At 35.8% G+C, this 10,188-nt stretch overlaps 1 protein-coding gene across 12 annotated transcripts in view; it reads left to right on the forward strand.

Annotated features, from left to right (window-relative positions):
• LOC122631053 overlaps window positions 1-10,188 on the forward strand; it is a 149,036-nt gene that overhangs the window by 72,228 nt on the left and 66,620 nt on the right. For 3 of the 12 annotated variants that reach the window (XM_043816257.1, XM_043816252.1, XM_043816251.1), the window contains exon 3: window positions 1,958-2,134. The exons of the other annotated variants lie outside the window; for them this stretch is intronic. The gene's annotated coding sequence lies outside the window, so the exon portion shown is untranslated. The remainder of the gene's footprint in view (window positions 1-1,957; window positions 2,135-10,188) is intronic. 12 annotated transcript variants of the gene reach the window in all.

Below are 10,188 nucleotides of genomic sequence, written 5' to 3' on the forward strand. Positions count from 1 at the left end.
ATATATATATATATCTTTCTCTTGGTTAATTCTCGACGTAAATCGCCAATAAACGATACATCCGCGTATAATTCCTTTGGCCTTGAAGAGAATTGATCATCGGGTTATCTCACGAGAATCTCTTCACACCGATGGCGCCAACGCGGCCTAGTTGTAAAAAAAATTAAAAGGGAGAGAGAGAGAGAGAGAGAGAGAAGAAAGAAAGGGATGAGAGAGAGAGAGAGAGAAAGAGAAGTGAAACTAATTGCTGGCCTCCTCTTCGTGGCTAGACTCCCGGAACGACGAAGAAACACTATCTCTCCAACTAATTAAATTACTTTCCGTGAAATCAGCGAGCAAGCAGACCATGTAACGCCGCGAGAGGAAAAGCGAACCAACTTGAGAAAAAGATAGATAAAGAGAGAGAGAGAGAGAGATAGAGAGAGAGAGAGAGAGAGAGAGAGAGAGAGAGAGAGAGAGAGAGAAGATGAATTTTCGTTTTGCCTCGGGCAACGCGATAAATCGTCGAATTAACGTTCGTACCTTCCGATGTTTCGAGCGATGCATCACCGTCCACCGCGGACGCTTCTTCGCTCCGAGAAAAGGGAGGGAAAGGAAGAAAAAATATAAAGAAAAAAGAGAAAAGAGAAATAAAGGAAGAAAGAAAGAAGGAAAGAAAAACAACATTTTCTAATGCGACTCGACTGTGATTCATGGAAGTCATCATCAACCGGCTAGCGGTTAACACTCTGTTTTTTTTTTTCCTTTTTTCTTTCTTTCTTTCCGTCTTTAATTTTATTTATTTATTTATTTATTTATTTATTTATTTATTTGTAAGATATTTTTGAAGAGATCGAATTACGTGGAATATTACGTTTAGGTTCTTAAAGAGAACGAACACGTTATTATCGACAATAGTAATTTTATGCGAATTTACCCTATTGAAAACGGGACATTATTATTATTATTATTATTATTATTATTATTATTATTATTATTATTATTACTATTATTATCATCATCATCATCATCATCATCATCATTTTTATCATTTCTTTTGCTCACCTTGGAAAAAAAAGTCGTTCTATCGATACAGCGTACTTACTTATTATGTATGTACAATGTAAGTACTTACATATGTAGTTAGTGCGTATACATACTACATACATAGGTACATACATATCATTCGATTTTTCGTGACAAGGTAAACACGTTTAACGTGCCGATTATGTTAAACACAATGACACCGATCTTACCGGTCGAAGATATGCCATATTTATCTTTTTCTTTTTTTTTTTTTTTTTACTGTTTTCTTTTTGCCCCTTTATTTCTCTCCCATTAAAACGAAGACGTAACTTAACGTTTTGTATATTAATAGGACAAGAGGGATAACGATCGTGTTAATGATCACATTGAGAATAAGTAAGTAAGTAAGTAAGTAAGTAATAATAATAATAATCATAATAATAATAATAATACTAATAATAATAATAATAATAATAATAATAATAATAATAATAACAGCAACAACAACAACAACCATAATAATACGTTTGTATACAAGCGGACACGCGTACTACGTACACGCACACTCTTTCTCTCTCTTTCTCTCGTTTTACCCCTTGTTGATAAATTCGATTTCATATTCTAAGAAGATCTCAGTTTGACGATCGTCATCTCTCGTGCATGAGCTTATTGCCTTGTCGTTTACACACTTCCGCGTTTTCCACCAGTCGAATAAAATACCTCGGATCGTTGTGCGCCATTTTTCCACGTCATTGAGCTCGTCGTCCATTTTTTTAATCTCTTTCGTTCCTTTCTCTCTCTCTCTCTCTCTCTCTCTCTCTCTCTCTTTTCTCTCTTTTGAAGAAGGATTATAACGTTCGTCGTTCGGTTCGTTTTATTCGCGTGTGTGCGACAGAGAGAAAGAAAAAAAGAAAAAGAGAAAGAGAGAATCTTCCAAGAACGACGTTTACAGGTAAAACGCGATATATCGGTGCGATCACGCAGCAAGCAAAGGATCCCTTTGGTCTCGAGAGAAGAAGGGTATCTCTCTTGGACATGTTGGTCAACTAATGCAGACGTTTGCATTGAATCGAGCGATGCACTCGCACCGACGACAGTCGGTGCACTCCGCGGTGTTCTTCCATCTCGGGTGAGTGACTGATCTCATGTATCGGTATTTACATGAAACATAATCCGCTCCTCGTGCCGCTTCGTGCCACCGTAGAAGAGTTCTTACTCCTTTCTTTTTTCTTTCTTTTTTTCTCTATCTCTCTGTCTCTCTCTCTCTCTCTCTCTATTTTTTTTCTTTTTTTCTCTCTCTCTATCTCTCTCTCTATCTCTATCGTTCTCTCTCCTTGAATAAAAAGAGTTATAGGTATGGTGTGCGATATTTCTTACTTTTTTACTGTATTTCTTTCTTCTTTTATTTTTTTTCTCGTCGAGAGGAAAATATGAGATAAGTATATTTGAATTTCGCGGACGGAGTGACCCGAGATCATTGGCTCGATCGATGAAATCCTTGTTGTTCTCTTTTTCTTTTTATTTCTTTTCTTTTCTTCTTTTCTTTTTTTTTCTTTTTTTTTTTTGGAAAAATGGAGAAAGAAAGGGGTGGAAGAATGGAGAAGAAAGTTATATAACTTTCACATGGATGATCGTTGGAGGAGTTAAGATAGGAGACGAAGAAGAAGAAACTTCGTGAATCCATTGTCTCCTTGTCCTTATTTTAGAGTTCAGTGGGTTATTCAGCCGGAAGTTTTCTCTCTGTTCTAAGAGAAAGAGCGTTATATAACGATCGGCTTGCTTAACGATAGGTTGAGGTAAAAATACGAAGAGAAGATCGTGCGAGGTCGATCGCGAGAAAGAGAGAGAGAGAGAGAGAGAGAAATGAAAAGTTAATGATTCTATGAGTTAGGAGATACTAAGGTGGTTATATATCGCATAACATCAACCTAGTAAAATCATTTTCATCATTTTAGATAATAATTTCGTTTGTAGTCAAGCTCGTGAGATATCTATGTGTATATATATATATATATATTTTTTTTTTCTAAATACTTTTTCATTAATGATTATACAACTATAACAGATCAATAAGAGATAGAAAGAGTGTGAATCGAGATCGAACGAGATTCTTTCAAACTCAGAATAAATATATGAAAATACATGGAATACGTTCTTAAAAAAGAAAACATATTTCAAAATGGCCGTCTTTCATATTCCTATCTGCCTATACTATATACCTAAATAAGTAAGTACTTAAATATAATCGAATCGGATGTATCATTTTCTTTTCTTTTCTTTTCTTTTTCTTCTTTCTTTTCTTTTCTTTTTCTTCTTTCTTTTTTCATTTCATTTTCTTATTATCTTTTTTCTCTTTGCTATTTCGTTCGATACTTGTTTTCATTTAACATATCCATACATATGGATACTGGAAATTATCGACTGCGTTTATCGACTTAGCGAATGTCCGCACGTGTGTATGTGTGTTTGTGTGTGCGTTCGTGTCTGCGTGTCACGTAAGGATACCTATCGTTAAAACCGGCCGATAATTTCGAAATACGATCGTAGTCGTAATATCGTCGTAATGGCACTGTCACGGAACGCGATGGGAAGCGTTCGTCGTTCTTCGAATCGTTCGAAGGTGGAGGAATACGTTCTCGGCTGATCGAGATCGATCGGTCGAAGAAGAAAACGTTTAGAGAAACGACGGTGGTCTCTCTGTCTCTCTCTCTCTCTCTCTCTCTCTTTCTATCTTTCTCTCTCTCTCTTTCTTCATCTCTCTCTTTCTCTCTCTTTCTGTTTTACTCTTTCTCTTTCTCTTTCTATTCCTCTCCTCTTTCTCTCTTTCTTACTCTTTCTCTTTCTATTTATCTCTCTCTCTCTCTCTCTCTCTCTCTCTCTCTTTTTTTCTTTCTTTTTCTTTCTCTTTCTCTCTTTCTCCCACTCGTACTCCTTGGACGGAGTTATGCAAGCGAGCCTCTCGATAACAGATCTCGTCCGATCGCTGTTTACGAGCGTCGTTTCTTCTCCCTGTAAGTTTATCGATGTCTCGTTTAAGGTACGCTGAAAGAAAGATCGTAAAGTGTGCCTCTCAAGACTAAGGAAGAAAAATTCGATGATGATCGTGAAAATCGTGAAAAACAGAGGGACGATAAACGAAAAGGAAAAAAAGAGAGAAGGAAAGAAACTATGCATGAATTCGATTCGTTCTTTTCTTTTCTTTTCTTTTCTTTTCTTTCTTTTTTCCTTATCTTTTCTTTTTTATTTCTTGGACAAAATCATCAGAAAGCACAGCGATTGAACAGTTTCAATTAAGGATTATAAGTACGAATTATTTGATTATTTGTTTGAAATTGTAAAAATTCGACGATAGTAAGATCGAGTAAGGGAAAAAAGAAAAGGTTACATTTTGTTGTCGCAATATACTGTTCGATAGTCGCTATATTTTAATAACAAGATCATGAGCAAGATCAAGATCATTTTTCGTTTTCTTTTAGAAAAATACGATGCATAGTAGACAATCGTCATATTTTCATGAATGAATGAATGAATGAATTAATTAATTAATGAATACGAAGATAGTTAGATTAACAGATAGATAAATAGATAGATAAAAAAAGGAAGTAAGCTAAGTCAATTTGTTTTCATTACACGAATTAACATACATTACACTCATTGTAAGTACGAACTGAGATCGGCAGGGAGTCGGCTTGGAATGTGGCGAGTACTCTTTTTCCGAGAATACTAACACACACACACACACACACACACACACGTACAAAGAGAGAAAAACATACACATGCGCGAATATACTCGACCATACACCTACGACTTTATACCTCTCGAATACGTCTCGTTCGAGAGAAACCCGCGTAAAGGTGAGGAAGATGGAAGAACTGATGGAGGTGTAAGGGTGGGAGGAGGAATGGGGGTTATACACGTTTAACATAGAAAGTCGACTGAAATCGTAGCGCGTGCACGTAATAACAGGCCACTGGGTACACACACACATACAGACACACACATCTATAGAATATAGGATGAAGGGGGATGAGAAGATTCTAACATCGGTTCGTCCTTACCTCGGGGTAAGAAACGTACGTGCGGAGGTGTGGAGGTGTAGAGGTGTAGAGCTTGTGGATGTGGAGCGAATGAGAAACACCGATCGATCTTCTCGAGGAGAATGAGAAAGTGCTGGTAAATCTAACGACCGAATCTCGGGATCACGGTGTGTAATATGCAAAACAGGAGCAACGGGTTAGTAAGAGAGTATGTGTTATATGTGTGTGAAAGAAAGAGAAGAGAGAGAGAGAGAGAGAGAGAGAGAGAGAATCTTCCCCGAATGAATTCCACGATGCATGGTGACCAAGGTAGAGGTCGAGTTCTCTTGGTCGGATCCCTCTCGACATCCTCTTTCCTCCCATATCCTCTCTCAACCCACATACCTCCTCATTTCTTCTTCTTCTTTTTCTTTTTCTTATCCTCCTCTTCCTTCTTCGTCTTCTTCTTCTTCTTCTTTTACTTCTTCTTCTTCTTCTTCTTCTTCTTCTTCTTCTTCTTCTTCTTCTTCTTCTTCTTCTTCTTCTACTTCTTCCTCCTCCACTACATCCTTCTCCTCCTCGTGATTTCACGCGGGAGTGCGTGAAGCAGAACGAAAGGAACGGTCCGAACCTTATCTCTTTCTTTCTCTTTCTTTCTTTTTTCTTCTTCTTTCGTTTCTCTCTCTCTCTCTCTCTCTCTCTCTCTTTATCTTTCTTCTCTTCCTTTCTTTCTTTCTTTCTTTCTTTCTTTCTTTCTTTTTTTTCTGCTTTGTTTTGCCACTCCTCTTCTTCTTCTTCTTCTACTTCTTCTTCTTCTTTATCTTTCTCGTTTCTTTCTTCTTTCTCTTCGTCTTCTTCTTTTTCTTCTTCTTCTTTTTCAACATTGCTTCGAGTACTTTGTACCGGTAAAGGGTAAGAAAGGAAAAAGGAAATAAGAAGAAAAAAAAAAAAGGAAAGAAAACAATCTCAAAGGCTCGACTCTTTACGTTAGTCAGGAAGTTCGTTCCTCGTCAAAATTTCTTTTCTTCGTCGTCGTTGTCAACGAACGAAAGGAAGGAAGTCATGGGGGATTAGAAAAAGAGAAGGAGAGAAAAGTCGCGCGTGTCCGTTTGCGTCAAAAAAAAAAAAAGAAGAAGAAGAAGAAGAAGAAAAGAAAAAAACTATAGGGATACTCTTAATAACACGAAAGGTGTATAACTCTTTCTTGAGACGACGACGATTTTGAATAAGAATAATATTTTTTTATGAGGCTTCTCACGAGGTTAAAAAATCAGAGAATGTTTATTAAAAGGTCGTTGGGTAATCTTGTTGTATAACTTCGAAAGTCACACAATTATATATCTAATTTATACACGCACACGTATATGTATTTTTTTTTTTTTTTTTTTTTAATACAATTAATATAGTATAATTACGTTAATATGAATGATACTATAACTTTCGCGTACGTAAAACCTTTCTTATTAACACTAGAAGAAAAATTTTGTAGTTACAATGGGATTAATTAATTTTCTTCATTCACTCTATACGAATGTATATAAGTATACATATGTACAAGTGTATAAACGACCGTACCCACATTAAGATTCTTTTCTCTCTCTCTCTCTCTTTTTTTCTTCTTCTTCTTTTAATCACGGCCACTTTACAAAAATAAAAAATAAAAAGACAAAGTAGAGAGAGAAAAAAAGATAAGACATTGAACGTGTAGTAAAAATGATAGCATGAAATACGCTTAAATCCTAGTAATCATATTAAATTATTAGATTTGAACATCGGCAAACCTTTGTAGGTATCTACTTTTAGATTTCATTCGTGATAATATTACGATGCATAATTACCGATTATATATATATATATGTGTGTGTGTGTGTGTGTGTGTGTGTATATAGTATTGATGTTGCTTCTAAGATTAATAAAAGAAAAAAGCAGAAAAAGAACATACACGCGCATACATACGTTAAAAGAAGATAGAAAAACAAAAAGAAAAATGAGAAAAGGAGAATAAAAAACTATCGATTTAAACGTTTCTTACAGATGATATACGATAGGAAACGATCGGCAGCGCGATGACAACGCGTTACGATTCAATATCTCGATCCAACGATCGATCGATCGATCGGATCTATCGGATCGTGGATGATAGCTGATATCGATGACAAAGAGAGATCTCAGGTAGCAGCGAATGGGTTGTAAGAAGGTGAAAGACTAGTCCTTTAAAATAAGAGAGGTAGAAGAAAAACGAAGTGAAATCAAAAAAATAAAATACAAAATGAAACAGAGAGAGAGAGAGAGAGAAGAAGGTATGGGTAAAAAACGGTGACAAAGCCGGATAGAAACGAGCGCGCGAAATAATTGCCGAGGTGTCCGCAGATTAAAAGCCGTGACAGTGCTGCTTTCAGCGATTACTCTTACCCGTAACGACGTAATTAAATCCTGCAATGAACGTTTGTCTAGAAACATCCTTTTCTATCTATCTATCTATCTATCTATCCATCTATCTATCTATCTATCTATCTACCTCTCTTTCTCTTCCTCTAACTCTATCTTTCTCTTTCTCTCTTTTTATCTCTCTCTCTCTCTCTCTCTCTCTCTCTCTGTTTCTCTATTCATTTCTCTCTCTCTCTCTCTCTCTCTCTCTCTCTCTCTCTCTGTCTCTCCTTTTTTTTTCTTTTTTTTTTCTTTGTCTTTTCGAAGCACTCGAGTTAAAGTATTAAAAGCAATCATACGGAATCAGTAAAACCATTCGGAATTTTCAACGTTATCTTAGCACTTACTTTACGTCGGTTAGTCCGATTACTATTAAAAGAACGATTATTGTAAAAACAAACGTCTCGCGAGCCGTGGAAAATTTAATGAAGGATTTTTCATTTACGTGAAACGTAAAAATTGTTCTATTAGAAATCTTTAACCGACGATAAACCGGATAATTGAATCGCTATCAGAAATTTCGAACGAGATACCTCCTTCCTCTTTTTATCTTACTATCTTTCTTTATATTGTTCTTTTTCTTTCTTTTTTTTCTTTCTTCTTCTTCTTCTTCTTTTTTCCTTTTTATTAATTTTATTTATTCCTCATAGGTATAAATACGTAATAAAACGCGGTTTAAACTATCCCCTTCGATGCACTCGGAACATTTTTCTTTTTATATATACGTGTATGTCTGCCCGCGTGTGTGTATTTTATTAATAATTATCTAATTAACGAGGGATGATAATTAGTTTCGTTCGTTATATCCAATCGGATCATTCGACTCGATTTAAGTGATATGTTCGTAAGATAGACTCTTCGACCGGACTGCAATAAAATATCGATAATATAATAATTATCAATGAATTTTATTAAAATAAGAAAAAAGAAAAGAGTGCTCGAGCTCGACGAAAAAAAAAAAAAAATACTTGGCATTTCTTTTTATTTTTCTCTTTTTTCTTTCCTTTTTCTTTTTTTTTTTTTTTTTTTTTTTACGGGAAGTGATTATGAATGAACGAACTTTCATCTCGAGATCATGGAATATCGATAATTACATAAATTTGTCTGACTAAAGATTGCCTAGATTATCTCGAAATTAAATTAAATTGTTATACGTATGAAATAACTAGATATATATAATCAAGAACAAAAGAAAAAAGAAAGAAAAGAAGATAATGAAAATGATAAGAAACAATAGAATTGATAGATATACGTATAGAAATACGATGAATTAATTGTTATTGTTTTGTAAATCGTTATAATCTATGATAATAATTCTATGAGTTCCGGATTATCGACTATTCTCTCTATCTCTCTCTCTCTCTCTCTCTCTTAAGAATAATACAGCGTATTAACGACGACGAGGTATTTTTTTCTTCCAAGAGAGAAAGAAAGAAAGAAAGAAAGAAAGAAAGAAAGAGAAAAATAGAAAGAGAAAAAGAGAGACAACGAGAGAAGGAAGAGACTTAAGAGGATAAGAGGGTGGGTAGGGCGGGGGTGGAAGTTAAAGTCGTCTCTAAGAATGCAAGCAGCAATGCATATCTCATTTCTAACGCGGAGTAGTAACACACGAACAGAGAGACGAACCCACGCTGACTGTACGTATGTACGAAGAGAGAGAAAGAGAGAGAAAGAGAGAGAAAGAGAGAGAGAGATGATAAAGCGTATGGGCTTTTGTGGATTTTCCGGTTTCTCTGGCGGCCGACAGTGTGGACGACAAGGAAGGAAACAGGAAATTGTGTCCGGGGACGTTGCACGTGAGGTACATGTCCGATGAGAATTGCCTCGATCTGGCCCGTCGTTGAAACCGGGAAATTCTTTCTACCACGAATTGTTTTTTCTTAAAATTTTTCTTTATTCTTTTTTTCTCTTTTTTACCCTCCCTTTCCACATTTTTTCTTTTTGCCTTGTTTTATTTTCGTTTTATGAGTGTCAAGACACTGGCCGAATTTTCTCCTTAAGGATGATGGAAAGAAAAAAAAAAAAAAAAAAAAAAAACAGAAACAAGAGAAATTAATCGAGAAAAGAATGGTTGAATTAAAATATGTTAAATAAATTAACGAGTGATTTATCATTATATGGATGGACGGTCGCTGAAAGGAAGCCAACGATAAATTTTGAATTTTCTTTTCTCCTAAGCTTCGTCATTTTCTTATCTCTTCGTTTATTACCAAGAAACGACGACGACGACGACGACGACGACGACGACGACGACGAAAGGGGGAGGAGATAAAAGGAGGAGGAGGAGGAGAAGGATGGAACGAACGAAAAGAAAACGAAACAAAAAAAAAGAAAAGAGAAAAAGAACGTGAATTATAATTAACCATCATTGTTAGGGTGAACGATGAAGAGGGGTGGAGCAAGGGGTATATTTTATAGCAGCGATATAATACCTAGGTTGACCGTCGATCCAAGCATTCGATCGATCGATCGATCGATCGATCTAGGGATCATATTTTTCTTTAAAAGGGGTGGACGAAGGAGAGGATGAGAGGGAGGCGGGGATAGTTACGAAGGACGAGTGTGCGTCATAGTCATCTTCCAACGCTAATGACATATTATACGTTACCTCGTGCGAATAATTGTCTCGTAAATTCGTCTTATCTTTCGTTTTTTATTTCTTGTTTCTTTCTTCTTCCTCCTCCTCCTCCTTCTTCTCTTACTCTTTTTTCTTCTTTCTTTCTTTCTTTCTTTCTTT

This window comes from Vespula pensylvanica, chromosome 8, assembly GCF_014466175.1.
Source record: "Vespula pensylvanica isolate Volc-1 chromosome 8, ASM1446617v1, whole genome shotgun sequence".
In the NCBI taxonomy this organism is placed as follows: Eukaryota; Metazoa; Arthropoda; class Insecta; order Hymenoptera; family Vespidae; genus Vespula; species Vespula pensylvanica.